Source organism: Podarcis cretensis, assembly GCF_951804945.1.
Source record: "Podarcis cretensis genome assembly, chromosome: 3".
In the NCBI taxonomy this organism is placed as follows: Eukaryota; Metazoa; Chordata; class Lepidosauria; order Squamata; family Lacertidae; genus Podarcis; species Podarcis cretensis.
In genome coordinates, this window is record NC_137172.1 from 16973348 (window position 1) to 16997796 (window position 24449).

Consider the following 24449-nt stretch of genomic DNA (forward strand, 5'->3'; position numbering starts at 1 on the left):
GAACAAGTCCACAGTGATCCATGCAACGGTCATCTCCAGGCTTGACTACTGTAATTCGCTCTATGTGGGGCTGCCCTTGGAAGCTGTCCCAGAAACTCCAGCGGGTACAGAATGCTGCAGCGAGGCTCCTCACGGGGTCTCTGCCATGGGAGCATATTTACCCAGTGCTTTTCAAGCTGCACTGGCTCCCGGTGGAGTACAGGGTCAGATTTAAGGTGCTGCTTTTGACCTTTAAAGCCCTTCACAGCCTAGGACCCTCATACCTACGGGACCGCCTCTCCCAGTATGCCCCACGGAGAGCCTCAAGGTCCATAAATAACAACACCCTAGTGGTCCCAGGCCCTAAGGAAGTTAGATTGGCTTCAACCAGAGCCAGGGCCTTTTCAACTGTGGCTCCAGCCTGGTGGAACGCTCTGCCTCATGAGACCAGGGCCCTGCAGGATCTGATTTCTTTCCGCAGGGCCTGTAAGACAGAGTTGTTCCGCCTGGCCTTTGGCTTGGAGCCAGTTTGATTCCCTCCCTCCCTCTCTTTTTTTCTTTCTTTTCCTTCTCCTCCTGCGATGAGGCTACATTTTAATATTTTAATGTTCCATTATTTTAATGTTGTATTTTATTTTTGTTTTTAAGTTGTAATCATTCATCTTGTTTTTATTATTGCTTGTAAGCCGCTCTGAGCCCGGCCTTGGCTGGGGAGGGTGGGGTATAAATAAAAAATTATTATTATTATTACTACTGCAGTTTTCAGTCATCAGTCTGCAAGGAGAGCAATTATAGAGTTACAGAAAAGACTAGTGTGACAGGAGTGAATTTCTGTGCAAAATTTTTCCTAAGGCAACGACTCAGCAAAGGCACACACAAAATTCTGTGAGGAAGCCAGAAGCACCCCTGACCTGCAGATAGAACAAATGCATAAAACAATCATGTATTGTCAAAGCAAGCAGTCATTACAATATTAAACAAAGCAAATTAAATTAACAGGCCACAAAAAACCCCACATTAAACAGAAGCAGAAAATAATAATTAGGAAACCTCACAATGGGTCAGACTAACCACAACTTTAGGCATGTGTTTGGATCACACACTTGCAATTGAATACCAGTTGCCAAAAACCGCAGGTGGGAAGAGTTCTGTTGCATCTACAGTGGTATCTCAGGTTAAGAACTTAATTCGTTCCGGAGGTCCGTTCTTAACCTGAAGCACCACTTTAGCTTATGGGGCCTGCTGCTGCCGCCGCCATGTGATTTCTGTTCTCATCCTGAAGCAAAGTTCTTAACCCAAGGTACTATTTCTGGGTTAGTGGAGTCTGTAACCTGAAGCGTCTGTAACCTGAGGTACCACTGTAGTGGGATACTGTGCGAATAGGATGCTGGACAAGATCCTGGCCACTGGTCTGATCCTGCAAGGGTCTTCTTATGTCCTTAAGTGGCCACATCTCTTACTGTTAGCAAAGCTCCAATCCAGATCAGGCTTTGTCCTTCCCAACCATTTTCCAAGAAGGCTGCTGACCCACAAAGCTGCTGCTTGCTCCAGTTTGAAAATCAAATCAGAGCAAATAGATTCAGGGTGGCTGTCATTCAGCTGGAAACCGCCCCCCCCCCCCATGTCACAGCCCCATCCAGATAGAAATCCCTTGCCGCTACCTTGTTTAGGAAAAGAGAAGTGTTTTACAATCGTGCTTAAAGTCTCGTCTACTTTGAGATACACATGAAGCAAGGTAGCAAATAATATAAATTAAATGTTATGGCTGTAAGGTATGCTGCCATCATACATCATATAGCCCACTCCAAATCTGAGGACATTCCCACACCAAATGTTTGTCCTTATACTGCTGGTACAGTCCACACTTTTTCTGGATCTTGCTGCCGGGAATACCAAATACTGTACAACAAGCCAAAGGTTTGTTGTTCCACACAAGCGTTCCACTTGGAACAGGAGGCTCGATCGTTTGCTTGGAGATGGATTTACTTTCAGGTAGGCCCTCCACTTTCCCACTTAAGACCAGAGACTAATTTGCAGTCTACCCATGAGTGGATCTTTTCACTTGGCTTGGCATCATCCACTCAGCAGCTAGAGCCAGCCTTTGAGCTAGCGCCACGACCTAAGCTGAATTAAAAGGAGGAATAGATCATTCTGTCGCATCACCACCATCAGTATCACAGCTCAAAGAAAGAGCTAACGAGATGAAAGGGATACAATCTCCCACAGCAATAAATCCAGAAAGCAGAAAATTAGTGCTGTTTTTCACAAGCGGTCAATTTCACATATCTGTATGCGGATGGATGGATTCTATGCACGTTTTCTTGGATGTAATTCTCACTTCATTCAGCAGGCTTACTCCCAAGTAAGGATGCTCAGGGTCACAGTCTCAGAGCAAAACCTTTATTTGGGATTATGTTCCTTCCAGCTCATTGCAACTTACATTTGAGTAAACAAGCACAGCATTGGCTTCCCATCCTATTAAAGCCAACAGAGCAAAGCCAAGTAAATAAAAAGTCCTGTCTGGTGCAGAGAGCTCTTTTTAGGAGCATTATAACAACTATGTTACTGCCCGACATAGTAAGGATTTAACTGAAGGTAGTGGAAATCTGTTCCTATTTGCATCTTTGGTAACAATGTGCCGCTGCAGAAAGCTAGCATTTCATAGAACTAGACTATCAAGTTGCACAAAGGTGGGGCATGAGAGTGGTTTCTACTTAAATGCATGTTCAGGCTCGTTGTACAGGAACACCAGATTTATTTACTGTAGGCATTCCTGTTTCAATTCCCAAGCTGGGGGGGGGGGAAGGGACATTGATTAGAAGACTGCTCTTATAAATACCTCCATTGCTTCATTTGACCATTCGTAAACATTGTCCTTATTCTGATAAGACCTTGCATGGGAGAATACCGTTTAAATACACTATATGGGGTGTTTTCATAAATCTATATGAGTTGGTATGACCCGGACTATAGTCTCACATGCTGAACACTGGATGGGAAGACTGGAAGCCCAGTTACACAATCTCCACAGCTGCATATTGCTCATGTATTATTTCCATGGGTGTGGCTGATCCAGTTTAGCAAGAAGCCAGCAAGGCAAGGAATGGGGATAGAGGAGTCATTCTATTTCTTTTTCATTTTAATGAGAAACTACAGTGGTACCTTGGTTCCTGAACAGCTTAGTTGCCGAGCAAGTTGGCTCCCAAACGCCTCAAACCCAGAAGTAAGTGTTCTGGTTTGCGAATGTTTTTCGGAAGCCAAACATCCGACGCGACTTCCACTTGAGTGCAGAAAGCTCTGCAGCCAATCGGAAGCTGCGCCTTGGTTTTTGAACGGTTTTGGGGGTCAAACAGACTCCCAGAATGGATTAAGTTCCAGAACCAAGCTACCACTGTACCTCATTTGCTCAGTTGGTTACAGCGTGGTGCTGATAACGCCAAGTTGCAGGTTCGATTCCCATATGGGACAGCTGCATATTTCTACGTTGCTTGATGACTCCCAGGGTTCCTTCCTCTACAATTCTATGAATATATGTACTTCTTGAACCAACAGGCAAACGGAAACACAGCTGTCCTTCAAAAATTCATCCCTTATCTGAATCTATAATGCAGTTTTCCAACCAAACAACGAGTACAAAAATACATCTATTAGCACTTGTACTGGTAAACCCAGAAAAATGCACATGTTAAGGGAAATGGCTTGCAAAAAATGTGTCTATTACTCAAAACTGTATACAAAATGTCTTTATTAGGAGAAATTTGCACTAAAATGCTTGTGGGATTTTATATATATTGCAAACTGCTACAAGAACTGGATTTAAGACTGAAAAAAGTGAGAAACAGAAAGAACCAAAAACGACAGATTTGCCCATCCATAGCAAGGAGACAGCCATTATGAGCAATGGACTTGGGGAGCTTTGTAGGAGAGGCAGAAGCAGTATGGTGCAGGATATGGGCACAAGGAGACTTGGATTCAAACCCCTGTCCAAAAGGTCACTTCTTTTTCAGCCTGGCCTACACCAGAGGTTCTTTGTAAGGATTGCCTGGGATAACACTCAGAACCTGAACTCCTTTGCAGATTACGGGGACACAACTATGCTCAATCAGTAAAACAGTATTCCTAGTTTGCAACATGACCTACTGTAATCCACAACAGCCTGCACTTTGATGCAATATCTATGTGGCGTCCATTAATAGTGGCTGTTGCCAAATCAACTATTTCAGCCCACTCTGCAGCCTGGTGTCAACACTATGTGACCTACATTACTGGTGCAACACCAAAGTTATTACAGCCATCCTTGCACTGAAGCCTACATGCATAATTACTAGCAGAACAGGTTAGGTTTACAAGATCCAGGAGATCCAGCAACTTAATAATAAATCGTTTAGATTAGGAAAGTCATGCCCAGTTCAACAGTTATAGAAGGCCAAGAGAGCCCTGACTGGCTCTCCAGATCACCTCATCCTGTTGACTGGACGAACTACCTTCCAGCCATCTTCAGGGAGGTGGAGCAGCAAGGCCAGCAGGAAATCAGGCCAGCAGAAACCTGATTTATTGGCAGCTTCAGGGCCTAATAATGCATAATACTTATGGTACAGTTTACTCATAGGAAACTGCTTTAATTTTATTTTTTTGTTAATAACTTTTCCCAGCCCTGCATCTGGAACTACTGCGAACTGGGCGGTTTATCAATTAACTAGGCAATAGTGCTTTCCATATCAACGTTGAGGGTCTTTTCTGCTTTGCAATGCACCAGTTACTTTGCTAATGTTTTGCACGACACTTTACATAGGCTAATATCATTATGATAAAAGCCTTTTGATTTGATTTGTTTTTGAATAGGAATTATGAATGCATCAACACCACAAACTTAAATCACTTGCAAATCACTTTTAGCCTACAAAGAATCTTGGGTGCTGTAGGTTTATTGAGTTTAGACCTATGTTTATAGGCTCTTAACAGTTTTACAGGACTATAGGGCCCAAGGTTTGTAATATGGTTGAATCTTCAGTGGGAGATCTGTTTAATTATCTGCTGGATGACCTCCGGGTGACTGTCTACCCTTTGTGCTGTTGGGAATGAATTCAGCAAACGTCTGGGATGCGTGTATTCTTTCCACATTAGCTGGGTGAATCCTTTAGACTCAATAAAGGACACCCCATTCCATTGCTGCCTATCTTTAGCAGCACTTGTCATCGCGGACTAGCGTGGCATTTGTTAACTGCGCTGTAACTCGCAAAGCTAATCAGGAGCATAATGGGGCAATATATTAGACACCTCTGCGAAGCCAAGAAATGTGGTCAGATTGTTAGCAAAAATAATCTTAACAGCACAATGGTCAAGGGTGAGAGCTGATATTAAATTGCTGATATTGTACTCCTGAACAACACTTTTATCGTGCAAAGAGCTCAGCAGTTTCCCCCTTACATTACTTTGCAGCTACCCTTCAAAGGAAGGTCACTATTATTCCCATTTTACGGATAAGAACACGGGGTTGAATCCAAGCTAAGTTTGTTGAGCTTAGAACCCATCAAAATCAATACGGCAAGTTAACTATGACCTTGCCTAAGTCCCATTGATATAAATGGGATTTAAGGGCAGCAAATGCAGTTTTGTCCTATGATACCTCACCCCTGTGTCCTACAGCCCAACATCTGCCGCCTGAGGCAGCCACCTCACACCAAATGATAGGGATGGCCTTGTATAATCCTATTCACATAATCTGTTCTGTAAAGTTAATTTAAATCTGATCTGTACCCAATAAAGCATCGCAGAGTTGCAATCACTTGTCTCTCTGTGAATCAGTTGAGGATAATTATTATTAGAGGGTGTGTTATAACACAAGCTAGAATGTAGTATAAGACTCTGCCCCACGCGGGTTTGGCAGCGTGGGGAGAGAACAGCAGAGGGAGAGATCATGAAGGCAGGCAAGTTAAACAAGTGCAGGGATTGGGAGCCCAAGGCCTGCCAGATGTTCTCAGACTCCATCTCCCACCAACTCCAGCCAACATAGCCAACTGTCAGTGGTGATGGGAGGCAGAGTCAACATCTGGAAGACCACAGGTTCCCCACCCCTGAGCAAGAAGAGATGAGCTTTGGAGCAAAACTGGAGGCACAACTATGCAGGCGTACAAAAGAGGGCAGGAGTGAAAAAAGGTTTAAAGACTTCTAAAGTGATCGAAAGTCGTAGAGTCCGAAAGGTTAAGGTCACAGGCAGGCGTTTATCAGGAGAAAGATAAGAACTTCATGCTGACATTTTGCAGAACAGTATGAACTCTCTCATACAGAAATGGAAGGTCAATGAATAATTTTCCTTTGTGTTGTTTCCATAAATTTGCAAAGTATATTTATTTCCTTGCACAGTACAGATAAGGAAAGTGAGGGAAGCTTTGGGGGGTGGGGTGGGGTGGGGGACGCTTTTTGGAGAGCCTTGTCTGCTACTGCTGTTTGGGTTCCCTCCAGCTTCCCAGCTAGCACATCTCAGCTGTTCGTGGCTCTTTGGTAAATAAATGCATTTATGCAACAGGTTGCAAAACTCTTCCTGCCATTCTCACGGCTGAGCAGCAAAGGCATGATACAACATTAAATCCTTTGGATATAGAAATCCTTTAGTGCACCGAAAGCAGAGTGAAAATAAACCCAAAGTGCCATCTCAGAGGTGCAGAATAACCCCATATTAGTTGTTCGCATACTGATGCCCTGATTCAACACTGAAGCCACAAGCTTTGCAGATCCTATCTGGTTGCAAGTTTACTTGAGTTCACAGAAGTGGTTGCCAGCTTGAATTTCTGCTGGTGCAGAAAGGAGATCAAAGTACCTGTGTACGCTTCCTCTGCCTGGAAGCGACTTCCCAGGGTCTCAGCTACAGGTCTTGCCCGTCACCTGCTAGGGACAGAAACATGTACTCAGCCACTGAGATATAGGCTGTGTACACACGTAACCTTTGAAACACACAGAAGGTGCATTTTCACAGTATGCTTTCATATAGTACTGTTATGTACTGGGTTGAATAGGATCCAAACTGCAGCAGTCTGATTGGCCCTAGAACAATAGGATCCAAAAGGCAGCAGCCTGATTGGTCCTAGAACAATAGGATTCAGAATGCAGCAGTCTGATTGGTCCTAGAACAATGCAGCAGTATGATTGGTTGGCAGGAACTACCCAATCATGCTCCAGATAGAAGTGAATCCACAACCTGATTGGCTTACAGTAGAATTCCGGAATTAGCCAATCATGTGCAGCCCATTGTGTAAATAATGTATATAAAGCAGATACCTTGAGGGGACTTTCATTCATTCCTCCTCACCACTATGAGCTGAATAAAGAGCATGAAATCACTTTGCGACTCTGAGTATATTTCAGTACATAGCGGTTTGCAGTTATACACACCTTTGCAAGATAACATAATCTAAAATGTTACCCATTATCCCTGCTGTCCGCACACACAGGTGAGCATGTTTTCAGACTATTGTGTTCTCTGTTGCCCTCCCCTAAATTAGTGTTTCCACAGGCTGTGTGTGTGTTTTACACAGTCTTCTGTAAAAGGTCCTGGAAACCAATGTGTGGATTTATGGAGGATATATATCAGTATACAGAGGCAGCTAAGTTACTGTACTTGTTCCTAGTTTGCCTATTTGATTAATAGACAAATAGTTAAACATAGCGAGAGGTCCTGCAAGATCAGTAGATCTGTCCCAATAGAAGAGAATGTAAGAAAGTGCCGTGTGTGTGTGTGTGTGTGTGTGTGTGTGTGTGTGTAGCTCGTGAGAAGTATATTCTCAGCACAAAACGGATTATAACAATTCCAGCAGAATGCATTTTACATTGACATGGGGATGGTGCCGTGTGTACAGACTGGGGTTTGGTAGAAAATGCAGTTGTTGTTGTTTTTTTGGGGGGTAACTACCGTAATAACCCAGAATGCAATGAAACCCATACCTCCTCCATTGAAAACTCCTCTTAACATGTGCCCTTCTTTCTCACCTTTCTTATATCATGCAAAACCGGTTTGAAATCCATATAGTGATATCAGTTTCATAATCTCTGACCTGGCAACATATCACGAATCATGATGTGCTATGCAAGGATCACAATGTGGGGAAAACCATGAAGCCAACCAATGCTTCTACTACATAGCTCCATAATTATTTCAGACATCCTGATATATTGGTATATCATGACGTTCAGCTGGTGCTGTATTGCAATGTTTAAAACCGGATATCGCCCAGCCCTAGTGCCAAGTCATAATAATAATAATAATAATTTATTTATACTCCACCCACCTGGCTGAGTTTCTCCAGCCACTCTGGGTGGCTCCCAATCAACTGTTAAAAACAACATAGCACTAAATATTAAAAACTTCCCTAAACAGGGCTGCCTTCAGATGTCTTTTAAAGATAAGATAGCTGCTTATTTCCTTGACACCTGATGGGAGGGCATTCCACAGGGCGGGTGCCACTACCGAGAAGGCCCTCTGTCTGGTTCCCTGTAACCTCACTTCTCGCAATGAGGGAACTGCCAGAAGGCCCTCAGAGCTGGACCTCAGAGTCTGGGCTGAACGATGGGGGTGGAGACGCTCCTTCAGGTATACTGGACCAAGGCCATTTAAGGCTTTAAAGGTGAGCATCAACACTTTGAATTGTGCTCGCAAACGTACTGGGAGCCAATGGAGGTCTTTCAAGACCGGTGTTATATGGTCTAGGCACTCCCAGTCACTAGTCTAGCTGCCGCATTCTGGATTAATTGCAGTTTCCGAGTCACCTTCAAAGGTAGCCCCACATAGAGCGCATTGCAGTAGTCCAAGCGGGAGATAACTAGAGCATGTACCACTCCGGCAAGACAGTCCGCAGCCAGGTAGGGTCTCAGCCTGCGTATCAGATGGAGCTGGTAGACACCTGCCCTGGACACAGAATTGACCTGGGCCTCTATGGACAGCTGTGAGTCCAAAATTACTCCCAGGCTGTGCACCTGCTCCTTCAGGGGCACAGTTACTCCATTCAGGACCAGGGAGTCCCCCACACCCACCTGCCCCCTGTCCCCCCAAAACAGTACTTCTGTCTTGTCAGGATCCATCCTCCAACCGCCTCCAGGCACTCACACAGGACCTTCACCGGTTCTGATTTAGAAGAGATGTAGAGCTGGGTATTATCATGATTGGAGGGTGTTCCACAGGGAGGGTGCTACCACAGAGAAGGCCCTCTGCCTGGTTCCCTGTAACTTCACTTCTCGCAGTGAGGGACCCTCGCCCTCAGAGGTGGACCTCACTGTCATCTTACCACCCCACAAATGTTGTACAAAGACAAATGCTCGATAAACAGGTCATCTGAAAACAACTCAGGCTCTATTCCTTTATTTATTGCATCCATATCCCCTTTTCTTCCATCATGGACCTCAAGGTAGCACATCCAGGTGGCCTTTCAGGCACTTAACAAATCCACACCTGCTTAGCTTCTACATTGCTTCAGCAAGGTGGCAGCCTCATGTCCCCTCAGGCCCTGACCCAGAGCACTATTTAAGACATCTCTCGATCCCAAAAGCAGTAGCCCTAGACGCCGGCACATTTAGAAACACCAGCATACTGGGAGATTAACTAGACCAGATTATATAACAGGACAGGGGAGAAGCTCGATTTAGGATCTTGACCTCAGTTATACGATACCCTTCCTTCAGAACAACTTCCTGGGTAATCTTTTAGACCTTGAGAGTGTTACCTTCAGTCACCTGACACTGTCACTTAGAGAACACTTGTAATCAATGGGAATAGGGCAGATATAGTACAGACAATGTAGACTTCAAAGGAGATACAGCTGCTTTATGTAATAAGCCCCAAGCGCCAAATGATGTGTAAGAGGAGCCACAAAATGATTAATGGATACAAATGGGAGAGGCTCTAGAAAATTAATTGTAGAATTAAGGCCAGAATATGTTTTGTGATTAATGACTTCGGGTTTGTGAAGCATGTTGCACGGAGAAAACACTGTAGAAATTGCCGCAGCTGCCAGATTGCAGTTATTACCAGGGTTGAGAGTCATATTGGCCTGCAATTCAAAGTGCCACTTCCTGCTAGTTTTGCGGCAACCACCACGAAAAGGACAATCCGAAATGGGCCAGTTTGGGAGCCATGCCTTGCCCTTCTGTATTCATTTAAGGACAAATGGAAATTGAACCAAATGGGATACATTTGTGGGGCTTTCACGGGGTCCCTACTTTCAGATGGAGTTCAGCTAGCACCCTCAGCTTGTGCAATTACAGTTGATTTTGTTTGTTGCTCTTATTCAACAAACCTTCTTTGCTCTCCCAATACTGGACGTTTGCAATAAGGAAAGTGACAGGAAAATTCACTGGAAAATGTGGGTAAGAAAGACCCTGGAGAGTATGCCACAACTGCAGCTAGAATTTTGTTAGCTAAGAATTGGAAATCACAAGAAGTCCCAACAGTGGAGGAATGGCAAATGAAGATGATGGACTTTTCGGAGCTAGCCGACCTGACTGGAAGAGTCTGCGACCAGAAGGAGGAGGAGTACCAGGAGGAATGGATGAAATTCAAAGACTATTTAGTTAAATATGTTAAGATAACTTAATTGGAAAAACTTGCAAATACCAGATAGGCTTAGGATTTAAATATGTGATGTTAGAGAATAATATGTTTAAAGCCAAATTGAAAACAAAGAAAGATGTTAAGTGATTAAGTTAATTTTATGAGAAAATTTGTTTGGGAAAACTGTTACAATGATATACACTTAAATTCAGCCAGGGGGATTTGAGTAACAATGTTACTAAGAATGGATCAAGTACAGTTAAGATGTATGTATGTTTGTTTGTTTTTGGAAAACCAATAAAAAAATTTGAGGGGGGGGGGGGAGAAAGACCCTGGAAAGCCACTGCCAGTCATTGTAGAGAACAATGAGCAAGATGGACCAATGATCAGCCTGGATATCAGCCTGGATAGCTCAGTTGGTTAGAGCATGGTTAATGCTAAGCAGATAATGCTAAGGTTGCAGGTTCAATCCCCATATGGTGGGTTGCGTGGGGGTTGGGCTAGAAGATCCTTGGGGTCCCTTCCAACTCTACAATTCCATGATTCTATGATTTGATTCTATGACTCCGTATAAGGCAGCTTCCTATTTTTTTTTAAAGTCTAACCTCCCTGTATACCAATCAGAATGAATGCTCAATAAATTGCTGACACCAGTGGCGTAGCGTGGGGGGTGCAGGGGGGGCCAGCCGCACCGGGCGCAACATTTGGGGGGGGGCGCTCGCACTCGCAGCTCTCTGCCCCTACCTGGCTCACTCACTCTCTCTCTCTCACTGCAGTGCTGGCTGTGCGAATCCGATCCGAGCTGCCGGGTCGCCGCCCACTGTGGAGGGGGAGGGTGCCAGGCGTGCGTTGCGGTGCGGAGCGGAGAGAGAACGAGGGAGGGACTATCTGGGGGAGGGACAGTGCAGCAGCCGCCCAGCGCAGCGCTGAGCGCGGGAGAGAACCACACCCGACCAGCCCAGGCAGCAGCAAGAAGAAGCTGGCAGCGGCGGCAAGTTAGGGGTTAGGGGCGCAAATTACTTGCCTTGCCCCGGGTGCTGACAACCCACGCTACGCCGCTGGCTGACACTGCCTAACCTCCCTGGTAAATGAATCAGGACAAATGCTTGATAAACAGGTCATCTGGAAGCAGCGTTGGTTCAATTTCCCATTCATCCCAAAACGAATGCACGCTCCATGGGCTCACAAGCCTAGAAGCCAACACAGACTGGTGTTTTCTCACACAGCCTGTTACAGGAGGAGACGGCAGTGAGAACCATCACTCAGAAAGACCAAAATTGAAGGGTGCTATTTCATCATCATACACAGCAATAGCTACAATCCCCCTTTGAAAATATCACCCCCACCTTCAAGCCTTTCTCTCTCACACACAAACCACTTCCGCACTTCCCCTAACAAATTGGCATTCTGCAGGCGCTACCTGTAGAAGTGTTACCACGGTGTTGATGAGCTGTTGAAGGAAGGTGGGGACTCTGCTATCAATTTCCCCACAACAGTTCTGTGCTGTTGGGCAAGGAGGAGGAAGGTGGCCCCTGGATTGACTCAGGTTTATCAACTTGGTCAGTGGTTTGTTCGGCTGGAACTTTGGAGTATGCATTTGGGAAAAGATGATGATCATTATATTAATCACTGTCCTTGACTGCACTGTATGGCATTTTAATACGTAAAAGAATCTGGGCTGTGAATTACACACTATCCCTTTTAAGCACATTCAAAGCATATTCTTTCCCTCAAGGAATTCTGGGAATTGTAGTTTACCCCTCCTAGAGTTACAATTCGCAGCAACCCTTAACAAACTACAGTGCCCAGAATTCTTTGATGAGGAGAATGTGCTTTGAAGGCATGGTTTGGACACAGCAAGGAATTAAGAAACACGCAGAATTAAATGCTTTCGATGTGGTAATTACAGAGTGCATACTTTGCTTGCAGAAAATCCATGGTCTCTCCAGTAGCTCACTAGGCAAGACCTGTGACTGAGATCTTGGAGAGTTGTCATCAGCCAAGGATAGATGGAACAATAGTATGTCTCAGTATAAGGTGGCATAAAATGTTCATACATCAAGATAACTTTAAGATGCTTCTAGAACCATTAATGTGTGTGGTTGAAGTGATTGTTGTCTTTAAGATCTGTGCCATTTTATCCTGCATGTGACCTTCTCTGTCGGATTAAGACAAATATACCTTTGTAACCTCAAAATCCCCTCTCTATGACTGGCGAAAGCAGAACCAAATGTACAGAGAAAGTTGAGCTATGTTTCATTTGCCCAAAGCATGCACATCACAGAAACCAGCCATTTTTGGTATACAACTTGTATACCAGACTGGCGTAAAATTGTTTGATTTTATTCTGTTGTGCTTTGTTTGCTTTTGCCCTGTGTGAGGAAAGTAAGGCAGGCGGGCTTTTTTAAATAAATAGGCCACTGTTCCCAATGTAGTGCACACAACTGAATTAGCTGTCACAACTCTGGCTGATTAAAATCAGCTCTCATATATCCAGATCCTTGTAAGTATTGACTTTTCCATTGATTTGTGTCTGCGCTAAGAATAAAGCTCTGGTACCAATCTGTAGAAATGCTCAATCTTCTCTGTTGGGATCTGTTTATACATTCAGCAGGATCAAGTGAGAAAACAGATTTTCTTGGACTCCTCCACTTCAGGCAGTTGGGAAGTTGCAAGTTTGAATGCTCGTGTCAAGATGCTGGACTAGATAGGATTTTGGCCTGAATTTGATATAAAAGAATAGCATGTGCTCAGACTGTATGTTTCAGTGGTCTCTGCTTTACTTGACAGTGACTGGCAGTACAGTGGTACCTCGGGTTACAGACGCTTCAGGATACAGACACTTCAGGTTATAGACTCCGCTAACCCAGAAACAGTACCTTGGGTTAAGAACTTTGCTTCAGGATGAGAACAGAAATCATGCAGTGGCGGCACAGCGGCAGCAGGAGGCCCCATTCGCTAAAGTGATGCTTCAGGTTAAGAACAGTTTCAGGTTAAGAATGGACCTCCGGAACGAATTACCGTATTTTTCGCTCTATAACACGCACCCGACCATAACACGCACGTAGTTTTTAGAGGAGGAAAATCTGTAGGCATGCCACCCGTAGGCATTCCCTCCATAACACGCACAGACATTTCCCCTTACTTTTTAGGAGAAAAAAGTGAGTGTTATGGTGCAAAAAATATGGTAAGTACTTAACCCGAGGTACCACTGTATGTAGAAAAGAATAAGCTTGCAAGGTAAAAAGCTGGTACATTCATTCCATGGGACAATCTGTACAGCGGTTGTGGAGCCAAGGACTGAAATCTCATTAAGTGTGACTTCTAAACAGGTGGACATGAACAGTTGTATGTCTTATCACTAAGAACTGCTCGGCCTTGGATACAAGCTTATTGAGTCCCAGGCTTCAATTTAGCAGGACCCTGAGATGATACAGCAAAAGGGCACACTTGAAGTATGCTTGTCATGAGATGCGGAGCTGGCCGCTGAGAAAAATTTACGTGACTCAAGTTTCACTCCATTTGTTTTTGCAGAATCCGCTGGTGCTTTTCGTGTGTTTCAGTAACAGCAAACGACATCGAGCTTTTGCACTCTGAAAGGCAACTGTGGCTTAGGTGCATAGCACAGGGCGTGACGACCATAATAGCGTGGAACACTGTACATTATAAAGCCACATTTCTCAAATTAGCCGGAGGGAAGTCTAAGCATAGGGACAGACAAGGATGGCTATTACATGTAGCTGAATTTATACATGGCTCTACAATGAAGATCATGGCCACTGGGCCCATCACCTCCTGGCAAATAGAAGGGGAAGAAATGGAGGCAGTGAGAGATTTTACTTTCTTGGGCTCCATGATCACTGCAGATGGGGACAGCAGTCACGAAATTAAAAGACGCCTGCTCCTTGGGAGAAAAGCGATGACAAACCTAGACAGCATCTTAAAAAGCAGAGACATCACCTTGCCAACAAAGGTCTGTATAGTTAAAGCTGTGGTTTTCCCAGTAGTGATGTATGGAAGTGAGAGCTGGACCATAAAGAAGGCTGATCGAAGAATTGATGCTTTTGAATTATGGTGTTGGAGGAGACTCTTGAGAGTCCCATGGACTGAAAGAAGATCAAACCTATCCATTCTTAAGGAAATCAGCCCTGAATGCTCACTGGAAGGACAGATCCTGAAGCTGAGGCTCCAGTACTTTGGCTACCTCATGAGAAGAGAAGACTCCCTGGAAAAGACCCTGATGTTGGGAAAGATGGAGGACACAAGGAGAAGGAGACGACAGAGGACGCAATGGTTGGATAGTGTTCTCGAAGCTACCAGCATGAGTTTGACCAAACTGCGGGAGGCAGTGGAAGACAGAAGTGCCTGGCGTGCTCTGGTCCATGGGGTCACGAAGAGTCGGACACGACTAAATTCCCTGAGAGGGAATGTCTTGGCATTGGAATTTCAAGTCCACCGGCTAATTTTAGTGCCAATAAACCCCTTCACCTTTGCCTGTATGATGTAGGCTTCCAGAGGACACCTCAGTGGTGCAAATCAACTGAAGGGAGTATACGGTGCCCAGAATGCGACCTCATAATGCACCCTGCCAGACAAATTCCAGTAATGTATATAGGAGTGACAGAGGTTCCTCAAATGCTCTGAGAGGGGCCAGGGCAGGCTATGAAGCTTTCAAAGTGGGTATCACCTCTCCATTTCACAGCTTCTCATTCCCTCCCCTCCCCACTAATCCCAGAAGTGCTTACATTGGATGCCCCGGGATAGCCCCCCTTGTGATCCTGGCTAGGTTGCTTGAATCCTGGGGGTGGGGAGATAGGGGGACCAGTAATGAAATCCACACGTTCTTCCCCCATTCCTCCTTGTTGTTGTTGTTGTTGTTTAGTCGTTTAGTCGTGTCCGACTCTTCGTGACCCCATGGACCAGAGAACGCCAGGCACTCCTGTCCTCCACTGCCCCCCGCAGCTTGGTCAGACTCATGCTGGTAACCTCGAAAACACTATCCAACCATCTCGTCCTCTGTCGCCCCCTTCTCCTTGTGCCCTCCATCTTTCCCAACATCAGGGTCTTCTCCAGGGAGTCTTCTCTTCTCATGAGGTGGCCAAAGTACTGGAGCCTCAGCTTCACAATCTGTCCTTCCAGTGAGCACTCAGGGCTGATTTCCTTCAGAATGGAGAGGTTTGATCTTCTTGCAGTCCATGGGACTCTCAAGAGTCTCCTCCAGCACCATAATTCAAAAGCATCAATTCTTCGGCGATCAGCCTTCTTTATGGTCCAGCTCTCACTTCCATACATCACTACTGGGAAAACCATAGCTTTAACTATACGGACCTTTGTTGGCAAGGTGATGTCTCTACTTCTCAAGATGCTGTCTAGACCTGTCATTGCCCTTCTCCCAAGAAGCAGGCGTCTTTTAATTTCGTGGCTGCTGTCACCATCTGCCGTGATCATGGAGCCCAAGAAAGTAAAATCTCTCACTGCCTCCATTTCTTCCCCTTCTATTTGCCAAGAGGTGATGGGACCAGTAGCCATGATCTTCGTTTTTTTGATGTTGAGCTTCAGACCATATTTTGCACTCTCCTCTTTCACCCTCAATAAAAGGTTCTTTAATTCCTCCTCACTTTCTGCCATCAAGGTTGTGTCATCTGCATATCTGAGGTTGTTGATATTTCTTCTGGCAATCTTAATTCCGGCTAGGGATTCATCCAGCCCAGCCTTTCGCATGATGAATTCTGCATATAAGTTAAATAAGCAGGGAGACAAAATGCAGCCTTGTCGTACTCCTTTCCCAATTTTGAACCAGTCAGTTGTTCCATATCCAGTTCTAACTGTAGCTTCTTGTCCCGCATAGAGATTTCTCAGGAGACAGATGAGGTGATCAGGCACTCCCATTTCTTTAAGAACTTGCCATAGTTTGCCATGGTCGACACAGTCAAAGGCTTTTGCATAGTCAATGAAGCAGAAGTAAATGTCTTTCTGGAACTCTCTAGCTTTCTCCATAATCCAGCGCATGTTTGCAATTTGGTCTCTGGTTCCTCTGCCTCTTCTAAATCCAGCTTGCACTTCTGGGAGTTCTCGGTCCACATACTGCTTGAGCCTTCCTTGTAGAATTTTAAGCATAACCTTGCTAGCGTGAGAAATTAGTGCAATTGTGCGATAGTTGGAGCATTCTTTGGCACTGCCCTTCTTTGGGATTGGGATGTAGACTGATCTTCTCCAATCTTCTGGCCACTGCTGAGTTTTCCAAACTTGCTGGCATATTGAGTGTAGCACCTTAACAGCATCATCTTTTAAAATTTTAAATAGTTCAGCTGGAATACCATCACTTCCACTGGCCTTGTTATTTGCAGTGCTTTCTAAGGCCCATTTGACTTCACTCTCCAGGATGTCTGGCTCAAGGTCAGCAACCACACTACCTGGGGTATATGAGACATCCGTTTCTTTCTGGTATAATTCCTCTGTGTATTCTTGCCACCTCTTCTTGATGTCTTCTGCTTCTGTTAGGTCCTTTCCACTTTTGTCCTTTATTATGGAAATCTTTGTACGAAATGTTCCTTTCATATCTCCAATTTTCTTGAACAGATCTCTGGTTCTTCCCATTCTATTGCTTTCCTCTATTTCTTTGCATTGCTTGTTTAAGAAGGTCTTCTTGTCTCTCCTTGCTATTCTTTGGAAATCTGCATTCAATTTCCTGTATGTTTCACGATCTCCCTTGCATTTTGCTTGCCTTCTCTCCCCCGCTATTTGTAAGGCCTCATTGGACAGCCACTTTGCTTTCTTGCATTTCCTTTTCATTGGGATGGTTTTCGTTGCTGCCTCCTGTATAATGTTACGAGCCTCCATCCACAGTTCTTCAGGCACTCTGTCCACCAAATCTAAATCCTTAAACCTGTTCCTCACTTCCACTGTGTATTCATAAGGGATTTGACTTAGATTGTAACTTACCGGCCCAGTGGTTTTTCCTACTTTCTTCAGTTTAAGCTTGAATTTTGCTATAAGAAGCTGATGATCTGAGCCACAGTCAGCTCCAGGTCTTGTTTTTGCTGACTGTATAGAGCTTCTCCATCTTTGGCTGCAGAGAATATAATCAATCTGATTTCGATGCTGCCCATCTGGTGATGTCCATGTGTAGAGTCGTCTCTTGTGTTGTTGGAAAAGCGTGTTTGTGATGACCAGCTTGTTCTCTTGACAGAACTCTATTAGCCTTTGCCCTGCTTCGTTTTGATCTCCAAGGCCAAACTTGCCAGTTGTTCCTTTTGTCTCTTGACTCCCTACTTTAGCATTCCAATCCCCTATAATGAGAAGAACATCCTTCTTTGGTGTCACTTCTATAAGGTGTTGTAAGTCTTCATAGAATTGGTCAATTTCAGTTTCTTCAGCACCAGTAGTTGGTGCATAAACTTGGATTACTGTGATGTTAAAAGGTCTGCCTTGGATTCGTATCGAGATCATTCTATCATTTTTGAGATTGCATCCCAGTACAGCTTTTGCCACTCTTTTGTTGACTATGAGGGCCACTCCATTTCTTTTACGGGTTTCTTGCCCACAGTAGTAGATATGATGGTCATCCGAACTGAATTCACCCATTCCCGTCCATTTTAGTTCACTGATGCCCAGGATGTCAATATTTATTCTTGCCATCTCATTTTTGACCACCTCCAACTTACCCATGTTCATGGTTCTTACATTCCAGGTTCCTATGCAATATTTTTCTTTACAGCATTGGACTTTCCTTTCGCTTCCAGGCATATCCGCAACTGAGCGTCCTTTCGGCTTTGGCCCAGCCGCTTCATCAGCTCTGGATCTACTTGTACTTGCCCTCCGCTCTTCCCCAGTAGCATGTTGGACGCCTTCCGACCTGAGGGGCTCATCTTCCAGCGTCATAACTTTTATATGCCTGTTGTCTTTGTCCATGGAGTTTTCTTGGCAGGGATACTGGAGTGGCTTGCCGGTTCCTCCTCCAGGTGGATCACGTTTGGTCAAAACTCTCCACTATGACCTGTTCATCTTGGGTGCCCTGCTCGGCATAGTTCATAGCTTCTCTGAGTTCTTCAAGCCCCTTCGCCACGGCAAGGCAGTGATCCATGAAGGGGCCATTCCTCCTTACTTTATATCAAATCACCCACCCACCCCCTGAACCCTCCTTAAAGTAGCTAAGGGACAGAAGCTTACAAAGAACGGCATACAAACCCCGTCTCTCCCATCATGAAAGGAATCAGAAGGAATATTGTTCGTTGTGAACTGTTTCTGAAATCTTTTCTTGACAAAACATACATGAGTTGAGTGGGAAGAAGACTCATGGCGGCATGAGACACCCACCGCAGGTAGCTTATTTTGGATGTCATTGATTATCGGCAAATGACTGGTTATTTAAGTTATTGTTATTTTAATTTTCTTTCCAGGGTCAGGGGAGAGAGTTGCTTGTGGGGTTTTCTGCCTCAAATTCCAAAATACCTTTATCAACTTTTGGTACTATGCGTCTTGATTTGGTGTGTTCTTTTGCCATTTACTCATCTGTAGCCCTCGGGGAGAAAATGTCTTGCACAGGCCCTAACCATAACCAAATTTACATATGTGTGTGTGTGTGTGTGTGTGTGTGTGTAAAGTCACTTGCCCACATTCTTCTCTCCCTACCTTGTCTGCCCCTCCATCCCTGTGTTGTTTCTGCACTATGTCACATCCACAGCATACATTTAAAGGACATTTATATCACTTTAACAGTCAGGGCTTCTGCCCAAAGAATCATGGGAACTGTAGTTTACCCCCTCACAGAGCTATAATTCCCAGCACGCTTAACAGACTACATTCCCCAGGATTCTTTGAGGGAAGCCATGTGGTTTAAGTGTAATGCTGTGGATGTGACCTTAGAGACTATAAGCTCCATGGCAGCTGGGCCCTATCTGTTTAACTCCATGTTGCCATGCCAACTGAGGCCCAGCATGAGCATCAAGCACCCAAGGGGCAACTGTCGAAGCTCAAAAGGACCGCAGGGACCACTGGCATTGACACTTGTTTTGGGTTCCCTACATCAGGTAGCTGGGAGTTGCCATTTTAATTTCTGCATTGTGGACATTGTGGAAATGAAAATGGTGGCTCCTGAATCAAAGTGTCACCGCCACCACTGCCTATAGGAGGCCCACTGATATATGAGGCAGCCCATCAGTAGTAACAGTAGTTGTCGTTGTCATAGTAAATAAGTAGTTCATCAGATCCAAATATTGAGTTTACCTTGGTGTGCTTTTATTTATTTAGTTTACCTAGGGTTGCCATATTTCAAAAAGTGAAAATCCGGACACAAAAGTTGTGAGAGCTCTTTTTGGGGGCAGATTTTGGGGCTTTTTTTTTTTTTTTTTTTGGAAATCCGCCATAATCTACACTTCCGACATGGGTTGCCATACATCCAGATTTTCCCAGACACAGTTTCTGATGGCCGAATCCAAGCTACCGGTATGTCCAGGAAATTCCAGACGTGTGGCAGCCCTAGTTTACCGCCCTTTATCTGTAGATCTCAGGGAAGTTCACAACATTACTAGGAGCCACCACAAACAGTCCAAATGAGACTTCTCCTCTCTTCTGATGCACCCTTTATCAAAACAGAGACATTTACTGACAAGTGCCCAAGTCGTGGGACAGCTTTGGGGCCCAAATGCAAGGGAAACCCCAACAAAAGACTTAACTGGGACAAATTCAGCAAAATCTCTAAGAAAGGAAAAGAGCAGCTGAAATCCCTCCCTCACCCGCCCAAAGGGAGGGAGAACTTCAGGCTATAGAGATAGCACCTGTTAACTAACGCACCATGCTCAATACATTGACACCCATAAATGCCATGCGCTTCTCCTCCAGGTACAATTAGGTGTGGGAAATTAAGCTTCCTACTCACCCCAAGCTGCCCCAGAACAAGCAGAGCCTAGTTTAAACATTCAGTTTTGATGCTGGAGGAATTATCTTTGCAAAGAGTAGACAGACAGACAGACATCAGTTCCCCACCCCAAGTGCGTTGAGCAGTGCAGCTGCCCCTTCTAGGCTGTATCCCCGCAACCATAATATAAAATAAAATAATGTAGCAGTGCTCTTGGTAATAAGTAACAGTGAAATGTTCTGATTGGTGATCTAGTGTAAGCTTGGGGGAATGTATCCCAGTGGGAGACCTTGTCAAGTCTGTACGTCTCTGATACCCTTCATTAGTGACTTCAAAGGGGAGTCAGCCTCATGCCAATGGAATTCACAGTGACACTGAGACTCTGTGACAGCGTGCATATGGAAATCCAGAGGGGAAAGAGGCCAGTTGGGTTCATAAGGCGGTGTTTTTCCAGGGTAGACCCTTGAAAGAATGGAGCCATATTTACTGCAAGCCTTCAGGCCAAGATGTCAGGAAACCAGGGGGTGGTGCAGAAGTGGCCTTGTTGGGGAAAATAATAATTTAATAAACCTGCATTTTGATCATTCCATTTTCTTTTGAGTCTATGGCCTAGCTGAACTGAAAGGGCCTGTACCTGCCGTTTTACAGCACAGAACTAGCTGCTTTTAGGTACTGTGCATAGTGAATGTCTATTCCAGAATGCTGAAAAGAATAATCCGTTAGACTCTGTGAGGTTGCCATTGTATGCATGAAAAGAAAGTCAGCTAGGCAAGGCAATTGTGATTCATCTTGAATTGTTTTGTAGACTGATGAAATAGGACATTAGAAGGCATTTAATGAGCATTTGAGGGTTAACAGCAATAGATTTTGCTAAGTGTTAAATCAATCAATCAATCAATCTCCTTTATTGGCATAGTAAGAGTATGTCGTATACATGGATTGGAACACAGATAACAAAACATAGTAGGAGGTAAGAATGTCCAGACGTCGGGAGATACAAAGGTGATTCTTATGATCTATGGAGGACGTAATTTCATGGCGTCACTCAAAAATATTGCCACATTCTCCACAATGTCATCCTTACCATTATTCAACAGGTAGGTCACCTTGGAAGAATCAGTGCAATAGATCCCCTCCTCCTTCAATAAGGGTGGCCCAAATACTTAAAATATATATTTGCATTAAATGGGCAGTGAAATAAAACGTGGTGGATTCGACCTGTTTTGTGCCATCTTAAATCAAGGATGGGAAATCTGTGGCCCTCCAGATGTTGCTAGATGACAACATTCATCCTTCTTGACCACTGATCGTGCTGACAGGAATTGGGAGTCCAACAGCATCTGGAGGGCACCATCTTCCCCACCCCATATTAAATCAAACTTTACGTTTTTACATTTCATCCAAGCAAAGTCATCATAACAAAGAGAGGTCTTCTGCCTAGCTTTGGTGGAGAAACCCTTTTGCTTAAATCTCTGTGTGTGTGTCATCATCCCCCACACTCCCTAGAGCAAGAGTTCAGAGGGTCAGGCCACTTCTGTGTGCAGGAAGGCATTGCTGAGATTTTCAAAGCAGAAGCCAATGATCAGTGATCATTTTCTCTTGTTTTCATGCAGCTGTCTCTCAGGAATGCAATCTTTTACGGTGGAATTTGGCATCCCTGAGATCCAGAAGAGAGGAAACCAGCAAGTATTTCTGCCAGATGGGCTGGAATGCACAGGGCGTGGGGGAGAAACTAGGTCTGTTTAAACAGAATTTTAGATCTGTATCACTTAAACATGGATCTGGATTCTTAAATCATTATTGCAAGATTAAACATTCAGTGCAAAAGCAAACCGAAGACCAGGCCAGACATGATGGGGTCATCATTCAAATCACCCCTATAAAGTGTGGTATCATAGAATAAAAACACAAAGAGGAGGTGCTGAACCCTCTCCCTTTGGATCATAGCAGTTGGTTGCTCCAGCAAATTTACTTTATTCCTGGCACTAGTACTAGAAGTGACCTGAAAACATAATAAAACAGCCTACCCAGGGCTTGTAAAGACATTTGTCTTTTGAGGCCTGGGAACAGCTTGTCTGAGGCCTGAGGTAGGAGTCTTGTTAGAATAAAGTTAAAAACACAAACAAAAAAGCAGCTGGCCTCTGGCAGGGGCCCCTGACCAGCTTAGCCCTTTGAGGCCTAAGGCAAGTGTAACTCACTGCCTCCCCTTCTCATGGACCAATTTGCAAATACTTGTGTACATTCCCACAGTGGACTTCCGGTTCCCAGAACTCCGGGAGGTAAGGGAGTGCAAACCGAGTGGTGTGGACACCAACACAGTACAAATACATCCCATCAAGGACCGCCCAATAGTGCAGATGGGAAACCATTGAGTTAACAGTTCAATTCTCATGCATGGGCAAAGGCAAGCTCAGGAAAATGACCCATGTGCATGACCCATGTGCATATTAACTCTCTGATGTGTACACAGTCTAAACGTAGATGATGTTGTTGTGTTTCTCCATTAGTTGCGCACTGAGAACAAAAATGTCAAGTAAGAAATGTGCGTTCCACATTGTGCTTCACAATTCAAATCAAAAAGTGGCACGTGCTGAGACAAGGCCTACTGCAGAGACTGGGGAGTTCAGCTGTTTGTCAGGGACCAAAAATGTCAATACTTCCAGTTTAAGGGAGCCCGAAGGTTCTTAAAATCCTACAGCTGAGGTGCATTTTGCAAGGGAAAGCAAAAATGCAGGTACAGTGGTACCTCGGGTTAAGTACTTAATTCGTTCCGGAGGTCCATTCTTAACCTGAAACTCTTCTTAACCTGAAGCACCACTTTAGCTAATGGGGCCTCCCGCTGCCGCTGTGCCACTGGAGCACGATTTCTGTTCTCATCCTGAAGCAAAGTTCTTAACCTGAAGCACTATTTCTGGGTTAGCGGAGTCTGTAACCTGAAGCGTATGTAGCCCAAGGTACCACTGTACATAGTTATGGAGGTGCATGTGTCTTGGCCTATGATTTTGTTGCTGATAGTATTTAAATTGTTATTTTTAAGTACCTAAACACTGCTTTTTATATTAAATTAAATGGAAGGCAATCCCTTCCCATAGGCGTACAATCTATATGAATGCAGATTCATCACTGGGCGTCAGCGATCTACAACCTGCACTGCAGAGTTAGTAATTCTAGTCTGCACACTTGAATCTCAGAGATTTCTCTCTCTCTCTATAAAGTCCAAAGGTCACTGGTAAGAGAAGAAGAAAAGTTCTGATCAAAGTCTTATACAAAAGCTTGTTACCTGCTGGCCAGTAAGCCGAGACTGATTATGTCATGAACAACAACACAAGGACCAAGGACCAGGAACACAGGGCAGCCTTAAGACTTGAGGGTGTGATACGAAGAGCAAAGTCAGGTGCTGGACTTTCCTTCATTGAAAGTTGTTAAACAGAGATTGTATCTCAATCTGTCCTAGGGTTCCCTGGAATGAGGGCTGACTGTTAAAACCACTCTGAAAATTGTATCTCTGTGAGGGGAGCTACAGACCTAGCAACAACTCTCAGCACCCTTAACAAAGTATAGCTCCCATAATTCTTCAGGGGAAGCCATGACTGCTGAGAGTGGTATCGTATAGGAAGAATAGCAGGGTTCCAGGTGTGCAGCCCAGCAGGTTGGGGAAAAGGTATGGAAAAGGAGATGAGCCAAGGAGCTAAATGAGAGAAGAAGAATTCTGGCATGCAGCCTCTCAATGCATCAAGGAATATAAAGAGAGGCTTATCAATCTCTGGACTGCCACCAGAAAACAACTCAGCCCAGACTTGGTACTTCAAGGGCAGCGATTTGCAAAAAGCTTTTGACGGTGATGGGGGCAGGGGGGATTTGCTAAAAACATAGAAGCTGGGCCCCATAAAAAAAGAAGTTGGCAACCCTAGTTGTGAATGACACAGGGACATTCAGCAGGCCTCACACTTGCAAGCTCTAAAACTACCTATAAAAGTAGGCAGGGCCTGTTCTTGTTGCAGTTCGGCAGCCAGCAGAAACTGGAAAGACTAAAGCACCATCTTCCCCTCAAAGTCTCTTTCCCCTGTGGCCAAAGAG

General features: G+C 44.6%; 1 long non-coding RNA gene across 2 annotated transcripts in view; it reads left to right on the forward strand.

Moving 5' to 3' along the window:
* LOC307212001 overlaps window positions 1–23976 on the forward strand; it is a 47952-nt gene extending 23976 nt beyond the window's left edge. The window contains exons 1-4 of one of the 2 annotated variants that reach the window (XR_013836712.1): window positions 18727–18837; window positions 21289–21469; window positions 21986–23114; window positions 23343–23976. This is a non-coding gene — a long non-coding RNA (uncharacterized lncRNA). Of the gene's footprint in view, window positions 1–18726; window positions 18838–21288; window positions 21470–21985; window positions 23115–23342 lie in introns of those variants that run through there. The other variant, XR_013836711.1, reaches the window with a different exon arrangement.
* The last annotated feature ends 473 nt before the right edge of the window (window positions 23977–24449 follow it).